The sequence below is a fragment of the Sminthopsis crassicaudata genome, chromosome 1, assembly GCF_048593235.1.
Source record: "Sminthopsis crassicaudata isolate SCR6 chromosome 1, ASM4859323v1, whole genome shotgun sequence".
NCBI lineage: Eukaryota > Metazoa > Chordata > Mammalia > Dasyuromorphia > Dasyuridae > Sminthopsis > Sminthopsis crassicaudata.
The window spans coordinates 617,314,762-617,336,730 of NC_133617.1; the positions used below are offsets into that span (position 1 = coordinate 617,314,762).

Genomic DNA, 21,969 nt, shown 5'->3' on the forward strand with positions numbered 1-21,969 from the left:
TCTTACTTTGTGACTCAGGACAAATCATTTAACCTGTTTGCCTCAGTTTCCTAATCTATACAATGGGGACAATAATAGCACCTACTTCCTAGGGTTATTGTGAGTATCAAATGAAATAAAAATTGTAAAGCACTTAGTACTTTGGCACATAGTAAGTGTAATATAAAATAAGCCATTAGTATTACTACTTACTCCTTAAAAGGGCTGTAGTTTTTCCTGCCTAGAACTGGGAAGAAAGAACACCTTGCTTAAATAGCCACCTACATTATGAGTTTTTCCCCAAAGATGGAGAGGTCTGTTTTTCAAAAATAGGTATCAGACTGTCACATTTCTATCTCAATGGAATTGATAATAACAGCAAGCATCCTTGTATCCTGAGATAATGGCAAAATCCTTTCTTTGCCGAACAACAAGGCTTAAAAATTTTAATTACAGAAAATATTATGTTGGTTGGCTCCAGAGCATATAGAAAGTCACTCATACATTTATATACACATACACATATACCCTTCCCCATCTCCCCCTGAAAGCAGCATAATATAAGATAAAGAACATTGGCTGTAGGGAGTCAGAGGAAGCAGTTTCAAATTCCAGCTCTGCTACTTACTATCCGGATAATCTTTGGAAATTTGCTTAACCTCCAAAAGCCTCAGTTTCTTCATATGTAAAATTAAGGAGTTAGATTAGATCATCCCTGAGGTCCTTTCCTGCTTAAAATTTATGATCCCTTTGAGTTATGAAATGTGCTGTATCCTGCCAATATTCTGCCAACACTTTCTTTTAAGCCTTAAACAATGGTTTCATGGATTATCCATCTGTACATTGGTGATTATAGCTCTTCTCTGCAGAGCCCTTGGTATTTGTGGCTTTGACTTTTCATTTTATGTTGGTTTGGTCTAAAATGAATTTCTTTCCCATCTGTTGATAACAAAGACATCTCCAGCTATGTGATGCAGGGTCATGAAATACATATAAAACATGGCATTGGCTTCCTGGAAAGATCAACTCTGGGCCACATGGTTCTCATATCTAAAAAAGTATTTAAAGAAAATGGTGCCAGATGTCCATCAGTTGGGGAAAGGCTAAAAACAACTTGATATGATTATGATGGAATACTACTGTGCTGTAAGACATGATGAGCAAGTTGAATTTTAGCAAAGCGTAGAAAAAAACTTGCGTGAAACAGTGAAGAGTGAAATAAGCAGAATAAAGTGAAAGCTTTGTACAATAGCAGCAATGTTATTCAGAAATAATTGTGAATGACTAAATTATTCTGAATATTGTAAATACTCAGATCAACTACAAAGGACTTATGAAGAAAAATGCTATCCACCTTCATAGAAAGAACTGATAAATAGAAGCATGCACAGTATGATTTATGTTCATCTATCTATCTATCTATCTATCTATCTATCTATCTATCTATCTCTCTGTCTCTCTATCTGTTTCTCTATCTATAGTGGCCTTTTCTGGTGTAGAGTGGAGAGGGAGGAAAAAAAACAGCTTAGAACTTAAAATGTAATAAAAAAATAAATTAAAAATTAAAAAAAAGAAAATGGTACCATAAATTCCTTTGGCATCAGTTACTGGTTTTTCCTCATCCTCCCCACAAAATTCTTTAAATCTGCTTTAAATCTCTCCTGTTACAGTGAAAGCTTTCTCCATTTCATAGTCCCTGTTGACAAACAAAACCATTTCTGCCATTTTTCATCTATTTTTCACTAAAAACCATAGCCATGGAAACAAATTAGGATCACAACAGTATGGTATAGTGAGCATGCACCAAATAGATTCATGTGAAAATAATCAAAAAGTTCTGAGGGGATGTAGGCACTTCTTTGATTATGGTGTAAGAGACAGAAGGTATTCTCGGGTACAGGCAGGTGAGCCGGGGCAAGAGAGGGCCATGAGGAAGAAGAAGGCTTTTACAATGATGGACATGAGAAATGTGAGTCGGTAGTATATGTGTGAGTGTGCAAATGTGCATGTTTGTATGTGGGTAATGAGGGTAGAGTGAACCCTTTGTCAGGTGAGAAATTTCATAGTCAACATAGAATCTATGGGACTAGATCTACCTGAGGATTTAGAATAGCCACGATCTAGGTAAGAACTTGGCTAGTTCATTCTCTGAATTGTATAAGAACTGTGACTGAATCACTGGGAATGGAAAAGAATTACCATTCACTGGAAGATGTCCTATGGTCCTTTGGTGATTGGACTCAAATATAAATTCCTTTTTTTTGATTTTTACATATTGTTTAATAAGTCTGCAATAGTCTTCTCAAATGATGAAGTCAGGAAGACCTTAACTGTGTAATTTTAGGCAAGTCACTTAAATTCTGTTCCATCTCAGTTTCCTCATCTATAAAATGGAGGTAATAATAGCACTTACATCCCAGGTTTGTAGTGAAATTCAAAGGAGATAATAATTGTAATAATAATTGCTTAACACTGCAGAAACCTGATAAGCATTATATAAATATATAAGCTATTATTATCATTGTAAATTATTATCCTAATTCCAAATTAATCCTAAAAACAAAATATACACGCTGATTATCCTGTATCCACTAAAAAACCTGTAAAATGTAGAATATAAATTCTTCCCTGTGGGAGAGACAGCCTTCCTAAACTCATGACACATAAAGGTTCATTTGTGTCTTACTATCATGGAAACAATGCTTCTCTCCTTCACAAAATTGCTATTTTGGAGAAGTTTGAGAGGTTAAGAGGATTGGAGATGTCTCTGATCTGGCTAGTTGTGAGAGGTCATTCTGAAGTTTTCTATCCAGAATGAATTCTCTGCAGGAGCCAGTATAAGTAAAACCAACACTCCTTGCTTCAGAAAATGATAATCTACTTGTGGAGACAGAGCTTAAAAAAAAAAAAAGAGAGAGAGAAAGAAAACAACAAAGAATTCACATTTATTGTTGAGAAGGAAATATATCTTGTTTAATAAATATATCTTGAGTGATAATTAATTGATTAAGACTGAGTTTGAGGACTGGTTCTTTGATTTAACTTTTCTGAGCCTAAATTTCCCCTTCTGTAAAGAGATGAAAATATTCACATTACCCATCTCACAAGGAAAAATGCAAGAAGACAATAATACATTAGTAGGATGAACACTGGGTTTTGAATCAAAAGAGTGAGATTCAAATCTTGGGTCACTGAGTGATTCAGGGTAAACTGTTACCCTTTCTAGGCTTCTTATATACTCTATTGCATATATTATATAATAAGCCATATAACAGATGGCTTCCTCATCTGTAATGTGAGAGGGGGTCTGACTACATTATATATCATATCTTTTTCAGTTCTAACCTAGTACTTAATCTTAAATTATTATTATCAGAGATTAAAAGTTTAATAAAAGTTCAGAGAAGGGAGTGATAACTAAAGAACAGAATAATCAGGAACAGCTTCATGGAGCAAATGGACTTGATCTGGATCTCAATGATTTGGAGCTATACTATTGCTATTACAAAGCTAAATATTAGAGTGGATAGAGCATCAGGCCTAGATTCAGGAGGACCTGAATTCAAATCAGACCTATGGTACTTAAAGGCTACGTGACACTAAGGAAGGAACTTAACCTCAAGTTTCTCTCAGTTTCCTCAAATGTAAAATAATGATTATAGTAGCACTTACTTTGCAACTTTAGCACTGTGCCTGCCACATAATAGATGCTATGTAACTGCTTGTTCTCTCTTTCCCTATTGTAATACTATCAATTTACAAGAATAGTAATGGTCTAATAGTGTAGATAATTTTTACCTAAAAATCCATCTGTTTAAATCATTCTGTGGTTGAAAAGGTTACTGTATACTAATCTTAGTTTTAAATATTTCATTTTCCATAAAGCAATATTTTTTAATTTAATTTTTTAGCTGGATGCACAACTATTCTCCAAGCTAAAAAATTCCCTAGGTGGGGAAGCTGTGGCTGGTAAATCTCTTGAACTCAGAATTTCCAAGCTTCAGTGGGCTATGAAATTTTGAATCCACACTATGTTCAGCACCAATATGGTGAGCTCTGAAGAGGCTGAGGCCAGCAGGTTACCTAAGAAGACATGAACCTGCTCTGATTGTTAACAGAGCAGTCAAAATTCCCACTCTTACCAGTAGTTGGATGGAGAGAGCCAATATAATAGAGAGAGAGAGAGAGAGAGAGAGAGAGAGAGAGAGAGAGAGAGAGAGAGAGAGAGAGAGAGAGAGAGAGAGAGAGAGCGCGCGCGCTGGGATGAATGGATGCTTAGATAGATTTTTTTTTATTAATGCTTATTGGATGGAGAGAAGCCTTCTAGATAAGTAGATAGATAAAATTGTATTAGTGTCTTTTTCTTTTAATATTAGTGTTTTTGTTTTTATTAATGCCAGTTGGATGGAAAGAACCAGTCTTGTAGTCTGTAGATGGACAGATAAAATTTTATTAGTATTTTTGCTTTAAATGTCCCAGACAGTCATACTGTATAACAAAAATTAATCTTTCAAAAAGAGCAAAAAATTTTAAAAAATTTTAAAAATCAATACATCAAGAAAGTTAATATTACAGGCAATGTTGCATACCTGTAAACCTCTGTACCTCCATACTTAAATGCAGAATTTTTACATTTTTCAAGGGACATTTTTAATAAAATATGAAGGGCAGATAGGTGGGTATAAGGGGAAGAGAACTCTAAAGTCAGTTCAAATCTGTTCTAAGACATTTTATACTTATTAAATTGTATGTTTTTGGGCAAGTCACTTATCTATGATTGCCTCCCCAAAATAAAATTTATAAATAAGTTTATTTATAAATAAATAAAATTTAATTATAATTTTTCTTCCTAAACATCTCAAATAGACTTCAGCCTTTTTTCCCCTGGGCCTTCACAACTCTAGGAAAAAATGTGTTTTTTTTTCACTTTGAGGACCAGAAGCCTGACTTTACAGGTCCAGCAGTAGTTTTATAAATGGGGCTCTTCAAGTTCATGGACAGCTCACTTATTTGGAGCCTAACTACTCCTCTTTACCTAGCTTAATGTCTGGAGAACTGAGGGTAGCCTTTTTTAATCAGAAATACCTGGGAATAGAGGGGGTCTGTATCTATAATCTGGCACAAAGCAATTTTGTAGATCATGAGGATTCATAGGAAGATCCTGAAGAAACACTTTTCTGTGATAATGCTGGTAGTGCATTTCAACATTTATGAAATGACTGCTGTTGTTCCAATTGTGTCTGACTCTCTGTGACTTCATTTGGAGTTTTCTTGGCAAAGATACAGGAGTGATTTGCTATTTCCTTCTCCAGATTATTTTACAGATGGGGAAACGGAAGCAAACAGGGTTAAGTGACATACCCACAGTCACACAGTTAAGTAAGTGTCTGAGGCTGGATCTGAATTTAGGTTCTCTTGACTCCAGGACTCTACTACTTTACTTAGCTGCCCAAGTGCCTGCTATATTGCAATTCATCACAAGGATATAAAGATGATTAAAAAAAGATACTATTCCTGCCTTCCAGAACCTTCCAGGTATGTGAATACCATTCATCTTTAATCTTCAGCCCACCTCACTTCCCTTTCCCCCATTTCAAGTCCAGGAAGAATGGCCAGGAATATTACCAGGCCATCCAAGGCTTTTTCAACATAAGAAGTGTCTGGGATGGGGAGCTAGCCCATTAAAAAAAAAAAAAAAGATATCAGGCTAGGACACCTTGCTATAAGAATCCAATTTCTAATCCCTACCCCAATTCAACTTTGAATTCAGTGGGGTTGCTTTTCCCTTCTGTCATTCTACCTCTCTCTGTGTGTATACGTATGTGTCTCATATGTGAGACAGACAGATAGACAGACTAAAAGTTGCAGACCACTGAAGGGAGTTTGCTTGTCTGGGATCTCTCTTTAGCAGTGAAATCACAGATCTGGTCCCTATTATTGTTATTTGTGTATACATACATATACATATGTATGTATTCAACTACATATTTCTTTTTTATGTATATGTGAATATGCAAGTATTTGCATGTATAATATGCCCTTTGCCTATAGTTGAATTCCAGTTCAAAGGAGACATTCAACCTGCCATCTGGGGGAAGGGGTGGGAGGAAGGAGGGGAAAAGTTGAAACAAAAGTTTTTGCAATTGTCAATGCTGGAAAATTACCTATGCATAAAATTTTTGCAAAAATTAATTAAATTAATTAATTAATAAAAAAAAGGAGAGACATTGTGTGACTCCAGTGCAAGCCATCAGAAAACCTTCCACTAAACTCAGTTAATTACGTGATCTCCAAGTCCATTAATCAGTGCCTACTGTGTACATAGCACTATGCTAATTACCAGAGATATAAAGTTCTACTTCCTCCAAACTAGCACACTCAAAAGGTTTACTACCTGTGTTTACTCACAGCAAAATAAACTTGTGGAAGATACAAAATTTAGATAGTATTAATTCCCCACCCTCATGGACCTTACAATATAGCAGGAGGGATAGGATTCTTAATTATATAAGAAAACAAACTGACTTCAACACTTTAAAGATGATAGACTATATGGGTCCAGTTCTGAGGCTGACACACCAATACCAATTCCAATGCCCCCTGGAAATAAATCATCACCTCCCTCCATTTTCTCAGGGATATGGTCCTTTATTGAAAGACTACAATTTTTTGAAGCCTTTGTGAGTTCATAAGCTTAAGCTCCAGTGATATAAATCAAAGTCCAAGTCATTTATTAAACTGAAAATAGCCATAAAATAAGAGTTAACATCAATTTGTCAACTAAAGTAAGTAAAAAATGAATTGCCCTGTTAGCCTGGAAGACCCTTTTGAATAGCTGAGCAAATTCTCAAGGGAAAAGGTTAAAATTATTGCTGTGTTTCATTTCCTTCTTTAAATCATGTGAAGTACAAGCATGTTTTTTTTTTGACAGTTTTAGATTATGAGTAATAATTTAACAAGCTTAACAAATGAATGTTTCCCAGCTTTTCACAAAAGTTTTTTTTTCTCTCTAAAGGTAAACAGGCTATCTATAGTAATATAATTGGTACTTTTTTCATTAGATGATGGATTTAAAGCACAATTTTTTTTGTATAGGAAGAAGACAAAACAACAAAATCCTAGAGGTATTTAATGCTAAATTGACAATTTAAAATTCTGTATTTAAATGGCATTTTTGCCTATAGTTTATTAGTTATATGTTTACTACTTTTCCAAATCTCTTGTTGTACAAGAGTCTGAAAATTTAAGATTAAATAAAATTTATATAATTCATTAAAATTAATTATTGATTTTTATGGTAATAGTTGTTTCCAATTTAGGATTTCCACAACTAATATGGAACTCAGAACCTTAGAGAGTTGTGTGGCTAGTGTGAGGTTAAGCTTGCTCATAGTGATACATTTAGTACTTATTAAAGGCAAGTCTTTTTGAATTTAGATCTTCCACAGTCCAATGCTGGCACTTTACCTTCTAGATGCTATTGTATGTCAATTGAATGATAACAATGGAAACAAACAAGATGCTAGATACCATTCAGTGCTTCCAATGCAAAACAGAAATGGTAGTAGAAATATCAGTCAACAACCAGTTATTGAATACTGACTACGTGTAAGTCATGCAGAGGTTTAACACCGTGTAATAAGTAGATGTATGACAGTAGGTAAAACATAGCCCCTGGCCCTCATGGAGCTTCTAGCCAAATAGATTTGAAAATCCATAAAACCAAAGATATAAAGTTAGTTGTCAAGTCTTGGAAATTCAGATGAATTCCTACTGCAAAAATGAGAATGGAGTCATTTGAGTTTAAGGGTCATAAGCTAAATGGATCAGCAACTTTAAAAATCTACCTATCTTTAATTAAATATGCATTAAAGACCCAAATTCATGCTATCCTAATCAATAAAATAAAAAGGCTCTGAGATACACACATTTCCTGAGTAGTGATTTCCATTTCTGGAACTTTGCCGTTTTGTACAAGGATCATGTCACAGTTAATCTGTAATTGTGCCTTCAGAAAGAAATCTCATTTCTATGTGATTGTTCCTTTGCAATTCCTTAAAAGAAAGAGCTCCTTTTGAACCAGTAACTCATATTTTGCCCAGAGATTATTTGTATTAGAACATGTGAATGCTAGGTTTCCAACAATTTTAATATAAAATAAACTAATCTTAAACTTGCTTACTTTGAGGATATAATTAGAACTCAAAAGAATTTCATAAGGATTAGCCTGATGTTTCTTGACTTTATCTGTCTATCAAGTCAATTCAATTCAGGTTAACATGATTCCTGCCAACATAGAGCTTAAACTCTAGAAGAAGACTATGAGAAATACAATAACTACAATATCTGAGGTGGGATTATTGTGAGAGGAGGGAAGAAGAGCAAATTAAAAGACTTTGTTAGATAAAAAGGGAAATTGTTCTTTATCAAGTTGGGAGATCAGGGAAGGCTTCAAAGAGAAGGTAGAACTTTAAAGATAATAATTTAGTCATCAATTAAACATTGATTAAGTACCTATTATGTACCAGACCCTTTGCTAAGGGCTAGGATACAAAAAAGGCAAAAGATCCCTCCTTCTCTCAAGAAGTCCTGGTCTAATAGGAAAGACAACATGTAAACAATAATTTCAGTTAATAATTCAGTACATATAAAGGTTATATACTCAAAGGAGGGAAGGTACCAGCATTAAAGGAAAAGCTTTTTTAAAAATATATTTAAATTTTATAATTATAACTTTTTTTGACAGTACATATGCATGGGTAATTTTTTTTTACAACATTATTATATAATGTTCCGATTTTTCCTTTCCTTCCATTCACCCCTTCCCCTAGATGGCAGGAAGTCTCATACATGTTAGATATGTTATAGTATAAGGGAAAAGCTTCTTTTAGAAGATAGGATTTTAATTGAGAAATGAAGGAAGCCAGAAAAGCCAGGAGACATATATGAAAAAGGAGAGCATTCTAGCATGGGGCACAGTTACTGAAAGTGTCTTGTTTAAGGAAAGCAAGGAGGCCAGTCTTACCAGACAAAGAGAGGAGGGAGGACATTCCAGGTGCAAAAAAGACTGTGAGCTCAGGACTGGGGACAGGGAAGCATTTCCAGAGGACAGAGAAATTCAGTTGGGCTAGAGCACAGAGTAGAAGGAAGGGGGTGGTGGTTAGTATGATTCAAGACTGGAAAAGTGAAGCATAACTCCAAAGGTAATGATTCCACCCAGATGTGATACAGATGTTCGGAAAGCTTATTAAGATGGTCCAGTTTCTGGGTATCTGGGAATCTTTGACATTTAAGGCTCGCTAGGTACTATTGTTAATGTATCACAAGGTTGGATATAGGATCTTATTTCAGGACCATCATGTACCAGATCGTTCCTTATTAGATTACAATGTGTGACTTAGTTTTGGAAAGGTCTTCAAGGATGAATGGGGCATAAAGTTTCAATTCAATCACAGTGTAATACACACAGATGGATTGAAAAGTAGGATTTTAAATTAAGATATTAAGCATCTATTCATTGTTAAGCCTTATATAGGCAACAGTTGTAAGACGAGGTAGGATGATTGAGAGAATTAGACACCAGTTTCTGTGTGAACTAGTTGAAGGAATATTTAGCCAAGAGAAGAAAATATCGAAGGAGAAATGTTAGCTAGTCTGGTGTGATAGACCATCTACATTAAAATACATACTTCTTGAAGGCAAGGACTGTGTTTTTTTTTTTTTTTTTGGTTTATTTGTTTGTTTTTGTTTTTTGCCTTTCTATATATCCCCAGAGCTTTATACAGTGCCTGTTATATAACATGTGCTTGGTAAATGCTTGTTGACTTTTTTATTGACTGTGGTAAAGAATAGGGATTAAACCTCTTCTGATTGATTCAAGAAGTCAGAACCAGAAGCAATGAGTAGAATTTTAGAGGTAAATTTAGGCTAAATATGAAGAAAAACTTCCTTCCAATTTGGGCGATCCAAGAGTGGAATGGGCCACTTTGAAAGACAGTAAGTGAGAGTCTTTCAGTAGAGACTGTGTGAGCACCTATTTGAAATATTATCAAAGGGGTTCTTAGTTGAAATACACATTGGATTAAATGTCTCCTGCATTACTTTCCAACCCTTAGATCTGGTGATTCTCTGACTTCCAAAACAAATACAATAAATTAGTAGCAAAGCTAGAACCCAGTTTTCATAGCTGCTAGTTTAGTATTCTTCCTTGGCAAACATTGTTCCAATAAGTGGGAAGTTAGGATTTAAGCTTTATTTCTTTTCTAATAAAAAGTTAAGGTAATGTGCTTTTAGTGTCTCTCAAATGACAGATGGTAACTTCTATGAGAAACATCTGTTCTTGGGAACGTTTTTTTTTATTATTTAATTTAAAATTCATATTTAATGAGCTACTGAAAAGTCTCTGGTATATTTTCCATTTCTGATTCATTAATAACCTAAGTCATCAATGGACAGACACATTAGCAAGAATTCACAAACAGGAAATGAACATTTTTAAAGCAGTGTAATTATGAAGTAAGACTACTAATACTAAGTTCAGGAGGGACATAAAAACACTTCAGAGACATACTGAGGAACTAAATGTAGTTTACTGGCAAAAGGCAATGGGAAATTGATCAGTAATCAGAAATAAAATGCATTTTTTTTCTAGCAAAAGTTTTAGTCTAGGAGAGTATTAGAAATAATGACAGGAAGGGGCAGCTAGTTGGTGTAGTGGATAGAGCACCAGCCCTGAAGTCAGGAGGACCTGAGTTCACATCTGGCCTCAGACATTTAACACTGCCTGGCTATATGACCCTGGGCAAGTCACTTAACACCCAAGTGCCTCAGGAAAAAAAAGAGAGACAGATATTTACTATTTGTTACAATCCCTAAGCAAAGGCATTATAATCTGTGCTATGCAGTATTGGAAAACTATTGATCATAATTTCAGTCTTTTCACTCACTACAGTGGACACAGATAACTATTACTGTTAACTGTTTAATCTTCAAACAGGAAGGACAAAAGTATGTGTATTTTGTGAACTTTTGATTATCACTGATAGATAGATAGATATCTGGACAAATTAGCAGAAGAAGACACACAAGATAATAAGAAATAGACCAAAGCAGAATTGCATGAAGTTGGATGTAAAAAGCCATGATGGTGCTTAAGGCAAAAGTGACCTATTGTGCTTCATAGATGGATGTGGCTGTCATGAAATCTGCAGTGTCACTTAGCAGCAGGACTTGTCTGAAGGAGAGAAGAAAAAACAAGGAAACTATACTAGAAGACAATGCTCTATTTTAAAGCCATAAACAATCAAATATATTTATTAAATGAAAATTGGCCTAGAGACAGAGAAGGATTGGAAGAACTTAGTGATTTTTTTTTATTGAAAACTCCATATGAGCTAACAGAATAATATCTATATATCTATAGCACTATATATATAGTACTCTCTCTCTCAATCTCTCTCTCTCTATATATCTATATATATATATCTACATAGCACTGAAAGGTTTATAAGATGCTTTACTATATTATCTCATTTGATCCTCCCATTAATCCTCTGAGGTAAATAGTTGTTCAATCATTTTAGTCATATCTAACACCAAGTCTCATTTGGAGTTTTCTTGGCAAAAATATTGGAGTGACTTGCCATTTTCTTATCCTCATGATTTTACAGGTGAGGAAACTTAGGCAAATAGGGTAAAATGACTTACAGCTAGAAAGTATCTGAGGCCAGATTTAAAAATATGAGGATAAGTCTCCCCTATTCCAATATACATATGTATATATATGTATGTATGTATGTAATATATACACATGCATACATATCTGTATGTATATACATATGTCTGTGAATCTATCTATTTATCTATCATCTATCATCTATGTATTTATGCATCATGTATTTCAATGCCTAGGAAAACCCTGGAAACAATGTAGGAGAAAAAACATTAATTTTGAAATCAAGATCCTTGGATTATAGAAGTTCTAGCTCCAAACTAGCAGTTTGATGGTCTGGTTAATTTTATAGGCTAGTATCAATTACAGCCCTAGCTTGGCTGCTCAGAATCATTATCCAATGGGCTCTAAAGGGTTTTACTGATGATGTCATTATTCTCTCTATCTGAGTCAGTAATCAAAAAAGAATATCCCAATTTTACACATGTGAAAACAGAAAGGCAGCATATTAAAAGCTATACAGGTTTAACGATTAGCATCACAATGTGTCATTAGTGGAGTGAGAAATGGAATCTTTGCTGATGTCTCATTAGAAATGTGAAACATTCTCAAAGGATGCCATTTCTTTCTTTCTTTCTTTAATTATTTAATTATTCATTTTTTCTGAGGCTGGGGTTAAGTGACTTGCCCAGGGTCACACAGCTGGGAAGTGTGAAGCATCTGAGATCAAATTTGAACTCGGGTCCTCCTGAATTCAAGACTGGCCACCTAGCTGCCCCAAATGATGCCATTTCTAGAAGAAATTTCTACAAACCTATAAAGTCTTCCCACAGGGTCACTGCTGGAAAGTGGGCCAATGACCATGAGCTGTCACTCCAACTCTTGCACGTATTAGCTATTAAATTTTCTAAATATCAAGATTCCCATTTTTAAAATGTGGAAAAATTTTTTAAAAATTCTTGCATTTCTCTCTTCCCAAGATTCTTGAGAAGTATTTTGTTCAATCTTAAAACTCCAGAAGGATATGATCTGTTATTACTATAACAATAGCAAAAGAAAATATTGATTTATTATTATAGTTCCTCTCTTTTGCACTTCTTGTTCTCCACTCTCCATATTTTTCCCACTTCAACTTTTCTCTTTCTCCTTCATCATCCCTGTTTATCCCATGATATAAAAAATATCTACCTAGAGAGAGGCATCAGTCATTCAGAAAAAGAATGCCCAATAAGCATTTATTTTGTTTACCTCTCCTAGGAAGAGAAGGTGCTATATCTACTAAAATTATGAAAGTCCTAACTTGTCATCATATCTCTCCTGAGCAGATTGAAAAGACAAGGTAAGTCCTAGGATATCCATCATCTTTCTGTAAATGAAGGTCAATACCTGCCATCTCCTTTGAGAAGAAAGCTTGTGGTAAAAGGTCAAGTTCCACATGGGGTTTGTCCATACTCCTCCATATCACCCAAATGCCCTTTGCCACATCTGCCTACTTATAGACCTGAGATAGGAAGGATATCACTCATGCTGTATCAGGCATGTTAACACATGGATTTTAAAGCTGGAAGAGACTATTGAGATCAGTGAATTCAACCCTTTTATTTTACAGATGGGAAAACTAAGGTCAAAGGAGTGATTCGACCCAAATCATACAGTGAATGGAATTCTGAGGCAGAATTCAAATCCAAGCATTCCTGACTCCAGGTGTGTAGCATCTCCATATCAGCAATTCTCAAAGTGTTGCAGGGAGCACTGAAATTTCTTGAGAGTTTCTCAAAATAATTTTCATAATAATTTTAAGACATTCTGATTTTTAATTATTTACAGGGATAGGACTAGAATGCAGGCCTCCACACTCCCCAGTCCAATATTCTCTCTCACATTGCATCAATGTATAAACTTTGTAAATATTTAAACAATATTTATTAATAAACAATTATTATTATTATTATTATTATTATTATTATTATTATTATTATTATTATTATTATTATTATTATTATTATTATAAAGTGCCAAGCACTGTGCTAAATGCTTTTTACAAATATCTCACTTGTTCCTCACAATTTCTCTGCAAGGTAGGTGATGCTATTATGCTCACTTTATAGATGAGGAAACAGGCAAAGGAGCTGGTATTGGCCCTAAAGTCAGAAAAGGATTTGAACTATAAAATTCTTTCTCTGGTGCATACTAAGCTGTATGGCTCAGAGAAAATAATTTACAACTCCCCCCTTCCCTACTATAGCCCACATTCCTTATCTACAAAATGAACTGGTTGTACTCATGGCCCTAGGAGCATGAAATCAATGGTCATGTAGGCCTTTATTAAGACAAGATCCAAAATGTCTGAATGAAAATAAATAGCTAAAATATACAGGGAAAAGAATGAAATTTTGTCAAGGGTCCCTGTACTTCCTCTTGTTGGATACTGAGTAGTTGAATCCTCACAGCTGTCTGTCAGGTCTGTATAATCTTATTTGATTTGATTGATGATAGTTTTAACTATGGATTTTTAGCCCTGATTTAGAAATAAGAAAATTTAAATTGAGAAAAGTTAACTAACTTGTTCAAGATCACACAGCTAATAAGTAATAGCACTGGGAATGAAACTAAGTTCTTCTAACCCCAAGTTTGAAGAAATCTCCTAAAGAAATTGTATTAACTGGGGATATTAAAAAGTAAGTCTAGTGGTAATTTTAAAGAGCCAAAAAAAATCCAGAACAGCAATTTCTGACAAGAACTCTGTCTCCTTGTAAAGTGTCGACCAAAGCAATTTTCTGATTTGTGGTTTCATTTTATATTACTTGAATTAAATTTTCCCAAGAGGGAGGACTGGAAGAAATTAGCCCAATTTGCTATCTTCGTCTCTATCCCTTTTCCTGCTATCATCTTGGGAATGCTGTTAATGAGCCTTCTAATATCCCATCTCTACCAAATGGAGTCACATCTTAGATTTCATTAGAATAATTTTAACTCCAAAATCCTCAACTCTGAAAATCATTCTTAAACCACAATCTATTTTTTCTGGATATGGGGTGTTCAGGAAAGACCAGAACCTCTGGTGTGAGGGCCTGCTGAGCCCTTTTCAGGCCTGCTCATCAATTTTTTATCCAACTCTCACTTGTGGCTCCAAAAAACTGCAGCCCATGATCAGTGGCTATAACCTGGTAAAACCATCTCAGCAGACAGAATAAACCAAGTGGAGGGTAACTGATAAGTCTCATACCCAACAGAGCGTTAGGGGGATTTATCTACCTCAAGCATGGGAGGGTCTTCCCTATCCCCACCCCATGGAATGGGGAAGTGAGTAGAGTTTGTTCCAATGGTCAGAAAAGATTTTGTAGTGGGCCCTGTAGAACATTAGGGGTAGGCTAGAAATCAAAGATCCACTGCAGATCAGGCCATCTCCAGTCATCCTGACTTTTGTTTTGCCTCTGAACTTCAATGACTCAGGAAGAGAGAATGAGGCTGACACTTCTGCACAATTTTGCCTCATTTAATTTCAATTCATGTACAAGTCAGGACATCACATCATGATTATCAGTGGCCCTCTTTGAAAATAAAATACAAACAAAATAGATTTTTTTCTTTCTCACTCTATCCATTCATATTTTTGAGATAGCAGAATCATATATATCACATTTTTTATTCTAAACTTAACAATTTATACTGCAACATTGTAAAGCAAACACAACTGTGAAAGACTTAAGTATCAATGACATTAAATAATATGGGCTTTCCATATATGTTATGGAAGATGCTGCTTAGATATAGATCCATTGTTAAAACTACAACCCTCCTTCTTGAATTTTGGCTCAATCTCCTGGTAATTCAACTTGGTCTATGGGTTTGGTTCCTCCTCCAACTTTTTCAGCTTGCATGGTCCCAAGTCTGGAGTTGACTCCATCCCTTGCTGGGAACCTAATAGGTCTCAATTAGACACTGTTGTTTGTGTTTGTAGTAGTCTTCCTGAAAGACCCCAAGTGCACTGATTCTCAAATGCTGCTCTGGCCTTTTCTTGTACTGTGACTTCTACATGGTTCAGGACTGGTCTTGTTGCTGATCTAGCTATTATCTGCTCTTGGTATGCCTTGCTTTCTACCTTCTACCTTCCTCACCTTGCCTTTGTTTAAGCCAGGATTCTGCCAGTCTCTCTCTCTCTCTCTCTCTCTCTCTCTCTCTCTCTCTCTCTCTCTCTCTCTCTCTCTCTCTCTCTTTCTCTCTCTCTCTCTCTCTCTCTTTCTCTCTCTCTCTCTCTCTCTCTCTCTCTCTCTCTCTCTCTCTCTCTCTCTCTCTCTCTCTCTCTCTCTCTCTCTCTCTCTCTTTCTCTCTCTCTCTCTCTCTCTCTCTCTCTCTGTGTTAATCTTTGAATAGATGGAAACTATCGCTATTTTTCTTTGTTTTTCTTAATATTAAATTGACTTTGGGTTGAGTTTACTTGGGTATCTGTGGGTAATCTGGGCTCCTTTAGGTCATAATAAAATACCATCTTCTCACATTCAATATTAGGTACTTGTTGAATTTAATCAAGCCTCTTAATTTTTCCAATCTATTAAACCTATTCTAGTCCCATTTCCACCCCCCCCCTCTATTCTATGATCACCCATTTCAATGATGGCTTCTCCTCTTTCATTCTCTTAGCCATTAGATATCCCTTATTTACATCTTTTTACCCTTCAGATTTGTATAATTCCTAGCACTTGTCTCTTCTACACCAATTCCTAAGTGACTCTAGGGACTAGAGAAAAGAACAAAATCAGATTGACTGGGTCCATTCAAAGTTAAGCTTAATCTACCTTGACTGGTCCCTTATTGCTTCTTAGCAATTATTCATCTCTTAATTGTTTCTCTTTTACATTTAATACAAAGCTTGCCCCAAAAGAATTCATTTCCAATTCCTTTCCCTCACTTTCATAATCAGCTAAGAATCTGAATTTATTGAAATTATTCAACTGTTATCTCCTTCAATTTTTTTCCCAACTCTAAAACTCTCCATATCCTTATTCTTCCAAAACTACAAAGAAGAAAGTGGCTCTTCTTGCTCATTTTAATCTCCATTTTTTTAATCCCATCTTTCCTATCTCTTCCATGACTTCTTTTCTCTCAATTATCCACAGCTCTGATGAATCTTCAATCTCATTTTCCTGACTGGCATCCTTCTTTCCATTATGGATATACTTGTCCCACTCCCAAGATTCTATCTTGAGTCTTTTCTCTTTTCTATTATTTGGGGATCTATTCAAGCTTTTATCATTTCCATGAAGGTGACTCAGAGCTAATTTCTCTCCAGAGCTCCAATTCTGCATTAGCTATGTTTATAGAACATTTTAAGCTATATGTCCCATAGGCTTCTCAAACTCAGCATAACCAAAGAAGAATTTATTAATTCTCTTCCCCAAAGACAACCTTCTTCCAAACTTTCCTATTACCAATGAAGGCACCATCCTGCATCCAGACAGGTTTGTTCATTCTTACCCCACATACACCAGCAGGTGCTGGATCTAATCATTTCTATCTCCATCCTTTCTCATAGACATATCACTTCTCCACTCACAGAGCAACTACCCTAATTCAGATCCTCATCTTTTATCATCTAGGATACAGCGATCCTTATTGGTTTCCCTGCCTTAGTAACTCTCAGAACACCAATACACCCTCCACATAGCAACTGAAGACATTTTCTTAAACATGATTTTAACATACCACTCCTATAATTAAATCCAATAGTTCCCTATTAATTATAGAATCATATGCAGATAATCCTATATATGTATACATTATTTGTACATATGTATGGCTATACACAATCTCCCCATTAGAATAAGTGAACTGATATTGTCTCTTTTTGATTTTGTGTTCCCAGGTCCTAGCAGAGCATAGTAATTATTTAATAAATGCTTCCTTGACTGTTCTGTATAACATAAACGAGAAGATGCTGATCAGTGTACCTATTAGGATTTTTGTTAAGATAAAACAGATTCCTCATTAGAAAACGCCTTTTTTCTTGCCTCAAATTATTCATTTGTAAAATAGGCACAGTATCACTCCAATTACCTTGTAGAGTTGTCACAAAAGTGCTTCCTTGACTGTTCTGTATAACATAAACGAGAAGATGCTGATCAGTGTACCTATTAGGATTTTTGTTAAGATAAAACAGATTCCTCATTAGAAAACGCCTTTTTTCTTGCCTCAAATTATTCATTTGTAAAATAGGCACAGTATAACTCCAATTACCTTGTAGAGTTGTCACAAAAGTCAAGTGAAATAATGTCTATGAAAGTACTATGAAAAAAATGTAACTTATCATGTAAATGCTAATTGATTTAATACTATTTATACATTTTGGATTTTGTTTTCTGTTCCCAATTAACTTTATTCTAAATGTAATCCAAATGGAGAATACAAAACATGGTTTTGTTTTCTGAGACCTTCTACTTTGAAAAGTTAGTCTTAATTTTTAACATTCTCAGATAATCACTTTTTACTAGATGTTGTTTCTCCCATTTATGCTTAATGAAGAAATGCAACTTTTTCCATATTCTGAACTATTGGTGAAAGCCTCAGTTTCATAAACAGGGAATATCAATAGCTGGGCCCTGTGGCTAGTACAATATATATAAGTCCTAGTTCCTGCTCTTGAGGGTTTTTACAGTATAGATAGGGAGAGAAAACACTCCTGAAAAAAGATAAGTAATCACATTTTGTGATCGAAAGAATACTGAATTTAAAGTTAGAAGACATGGGTTCAAGTCTAAACTTATATGTTACTACCTATATGACCTTGAGAGAATTATTCATTTCCTGGAAGCATGGTGTATAAAATTATAGAACAGGACTAGATGACCCCTTAAACCTCTTCATTCTCAAATACAGAGAACATCCTAAAAAATTAAGGTAATACATGTTAAAGACCAAATTAGTAGTGTATTTCAAGAGGTATAAAACATGTCACCTGCTCTGGCAATACTCCAGGGTCGAACCAGAACCAGAATAAAAGCAACTGAGAAATATTTAGCAAAATAAATAAAAATACAATAGAATATAGATAATGTCAATATGTGGTTTTCTAAGTCAATGTAAAACCCACAGGAATCCTTATGTATGGCTTAGTGGTTTTATTTCTATTTGATCTGGCATCACTGGTGTAGATGATTATTATAGTAATTCAGTAGAGGAAATGATCAGGGATGATCAAATTACTTTCAATGGTCACTCACAAGGTAGTATTTCCAAGAAGAAGATAGGACTTGAGTTTGGCCTTGGAAAAAATAGATAGAATTTTAGAAATAATGCATATGTGACTCAGAGAGATAAATCTAAGTTTAGATAGGGAGTCTTTGTTAGTGCCTATGGCCAAACAGCTTTAGAATTTAAACCATTTTGTGATGTCCCTCCCAACTTAGCCACATGGACAACAATGTGGGTAGTCTGTTCTGTTGTTAGCCCCATACTCAACCTTTCACCCTGGTAAGGCCTGCCAGAGCTTGCTCTCTCAGGCACAGCCCTTAAGAAGTTAGGGCCAACTCTGACAAGAATAAGGTCACAGTTTCACACTTACATTGAGGATGAGGCATCAGAGTAGAATTTAACTCAAAATAACTCACTTTGCAAATAGCAATTTTGTATGATAGATTGAACAAATATTTTTATAGTTTATAGGAAACTAAGTTTCAGAGTCTTGCTCAGGGACCTAAAGTAGAAGAATTAGTAAAGCAGCGCGAATTTTGCATTTTGACTCCCCAACCAATGTTCTCTCCACTCTACCTCACTACCTCTCATTCTAGCTGAGGAAAACTTAAGATAAGTAGAAAATAAGAGAGATTCTGCTGTCAAATTTCACTAATATCAAATGGGGTGTGAAACTTCAGTTCCTACAGAAAGCCTGTTAGTAGCCCACTTTGGTTCATCAGGAATGTGCATATCAGACTTTTTTATGTTTGCACTGCCTATCCTCTTTGCCTCAAGAGAAAAATGAGTTGTTAACTTAATCAGACACGTCCCATACATATTATTTGGATCCTCTTTATCCATCAGGAAGCATTTCTTCCAAAGCACCTTTTACCGCCACTAGAGCCAGAATGTGGTTTGTCTCCAGAATGAAAATAGAAGGCATTCTTTCTCTACCTATTGATTGCTTCTGAGAATTTAAGTTCAGAAAACCAAAAGAAGAGTGTTTACTTAAATTATATATAAGGATTGTTTCAAATTTTCTGTTTATTCTGAACATTCAATTTTGATTTTCCTGGCCTTTAATATGTCACACAAATGCTATCTTTTAAAGTTAATCTTCATTGACAAAAGGCAATGAAGCAGACATGGGCTATAAGTCAAAGTAATTTCACCTGCACATTCACAGAAGGATTCTAAGCATTGCAGAAATGTTTTGAAGTTTGATATAATCACCTTGTGATTATAAAGAAAATTAAATAAGGGATAAAACTGGAACTCCTTTACATGTACATACACAGTCATACACATACACTCCAACTCTTGTATTCTGCTGAAAATATGCCTATTACCTTGTGTACATAATTAATATGGTGTAGATTTTAATATTAGCAAACTCCAATTCCTACCATTAAAAAATTAGAAGAGGACCTGTAACTGTTAAAAGCTCATGAATACACCATTTAGAAATTAATAGGCACCATGGAAAATATGTCCTTGTAAATTTTAATTTAAATCTGCCCAGAGGTAGCTAGGTGTTGTAGTGGATAGAATGCTGAGCCAGGGGATCAAAAACACCTAAATTCAAACTCTTCCTAGCCATGTGACCCCTGACAATATCTGCCTCAGTTTTCTTATGTGTTAAATAAGGGTGATAATAAAACTCATTTCCCTGGATTGTTGCGAGATTCTATTTTTAAAATGCTATATAATTCCAGCAATTATTATTTAAAAATCTAAAACGCTATCAGAGGAAAAAAAAAACTTATATGAGGAAAATAAGTGAAATTAACGAAGAAAAAAATCATCTACATTGTAGCAATACATATATCAATATTAAGGAGGTAATTGATGAAACTTTCACTGAGAGAGAGAGCAGACATAGAAAATATTATATAAGCCTATTAAAAAAAAAAAAAAAAAACAAACTAAAGATCTTGCTGCCCTGCATTCTCATTATATCTTTTAGATTTGTCTTTACATTAACAATGCTAACCGGCAAATCGCCAGCAGGGCTTGCCGAGCTGGACCAACTTCAGGAATTGTTTCCATGCTGGGGCGCTTCCTGCGCTTGGCACAGGCCAACTGCCACTGTGGCTCCATTTATTACATTATGCTATAAACATTATGTCCTGAGCTAACAAGATACTCAACATGACAGTCCAATAGGTTACCGAGTCCAGTAAACATCTGTTCGCCAGGCACCGGAGCTGTGACTGAGATAGGTTGTAGCGAATATCAATTTTAAGGGGTTTATGCCGTGGATTATTATTTTTTAAAGTAATAAAAAAACTCCAATCCCAAACTCTGACTGAGACAAATATTTGCACGTCAGAGCTATGCTCTCTTAAAAACACACACACACGTATGTGCTGCCTCCCGTCCTCCTCAGGACAATGTTTGCTTTTAGAACATTTCAGGAGACCAATGATGGAATAATTTCGATGTATATATTAACTCTGAAGGAAAGTTGAACGTTGAGTCACTATTCTAGTAATATTAAGCATTTTTTTTCAAGGTGGCGGTAGGAGGAGAAAACTTCTTGGCTAAAATTACAGTGTGTCTCAGACTTTTAGGCTAAAGCTGATCTTGAATGATAAATAGACAACTAGAGACGCTCGTCTCTCTTCCCCGGGTCGAGTCTTCCCCCGCCTCGGAGAACCGACACCGTCCTCCACTCATCCAGACGCAAATGAATGAAGTACAGAAGGCATCCTGCCCAGTCCTTTGATTTCAGGAGTTTGCTTTTTTCCAGTTTTCTTTCTCAGAGACCCTGTTATACTATCTGGGACTGGTGGAAACATTCGAGATCCTCTGCAAACACTTCAGGGTTAGGGAAGCAGCTTCCCAGCCGGCGCCCACGACCCCCGAGCGGTATGCCTGAGGGTCCTTTAAGACCTAAGTTTGGAAGGTAAACAAACCCCGCTAAAGAATGGGTGGGGTGGCAAACCTCAGAGAGGCACCTCAGGCTGGCACCTCAGGGCCGCACGCATCCTTCAGCGGGTTCTTTTTCAGAGAAAAGGAGCTGCCTCTCGCAAATGCAGAATCGCGAACTGCTCGGTTCCAGTTCTGGGCGGCAGGGGAGCTCCTTTTTTAAAGGACCCCGGAGTTTATCCCTAAGGCAACTTCCACAATTCCGCCCCCTCTCCTCC

The 21,969-nt window shown here is 35.6% G+C and overlaps 1 protein-coding gene and 1 long non-coding RNA gene across 8 annotated transcripts in view; both read right to left on the reverse strand.

Moving 5' to 3' along the window:
* The window catches only part of GHR (growth hormone receptor), a 305,275-nt gene that overhangs the window by 269,011 nt on the left and 14,295 nt on the right, over window positions 1–21,969 (reverse strand). The window lies entirely within an intron of this gene.
* Window positions 16,508–19,991, reverse strand: LOC141561461 (uncharacterized). Its single transcript, XR_012488062.1, has 2 exons — window positions 17,779–19,991; window positions 16,508–17,598 (listed from the first exon to the last, which is right to left on the reverse strand). It is a non-coding gene; the product is annotated as an uncharacterized LOC141561461 (long non-coding RNA).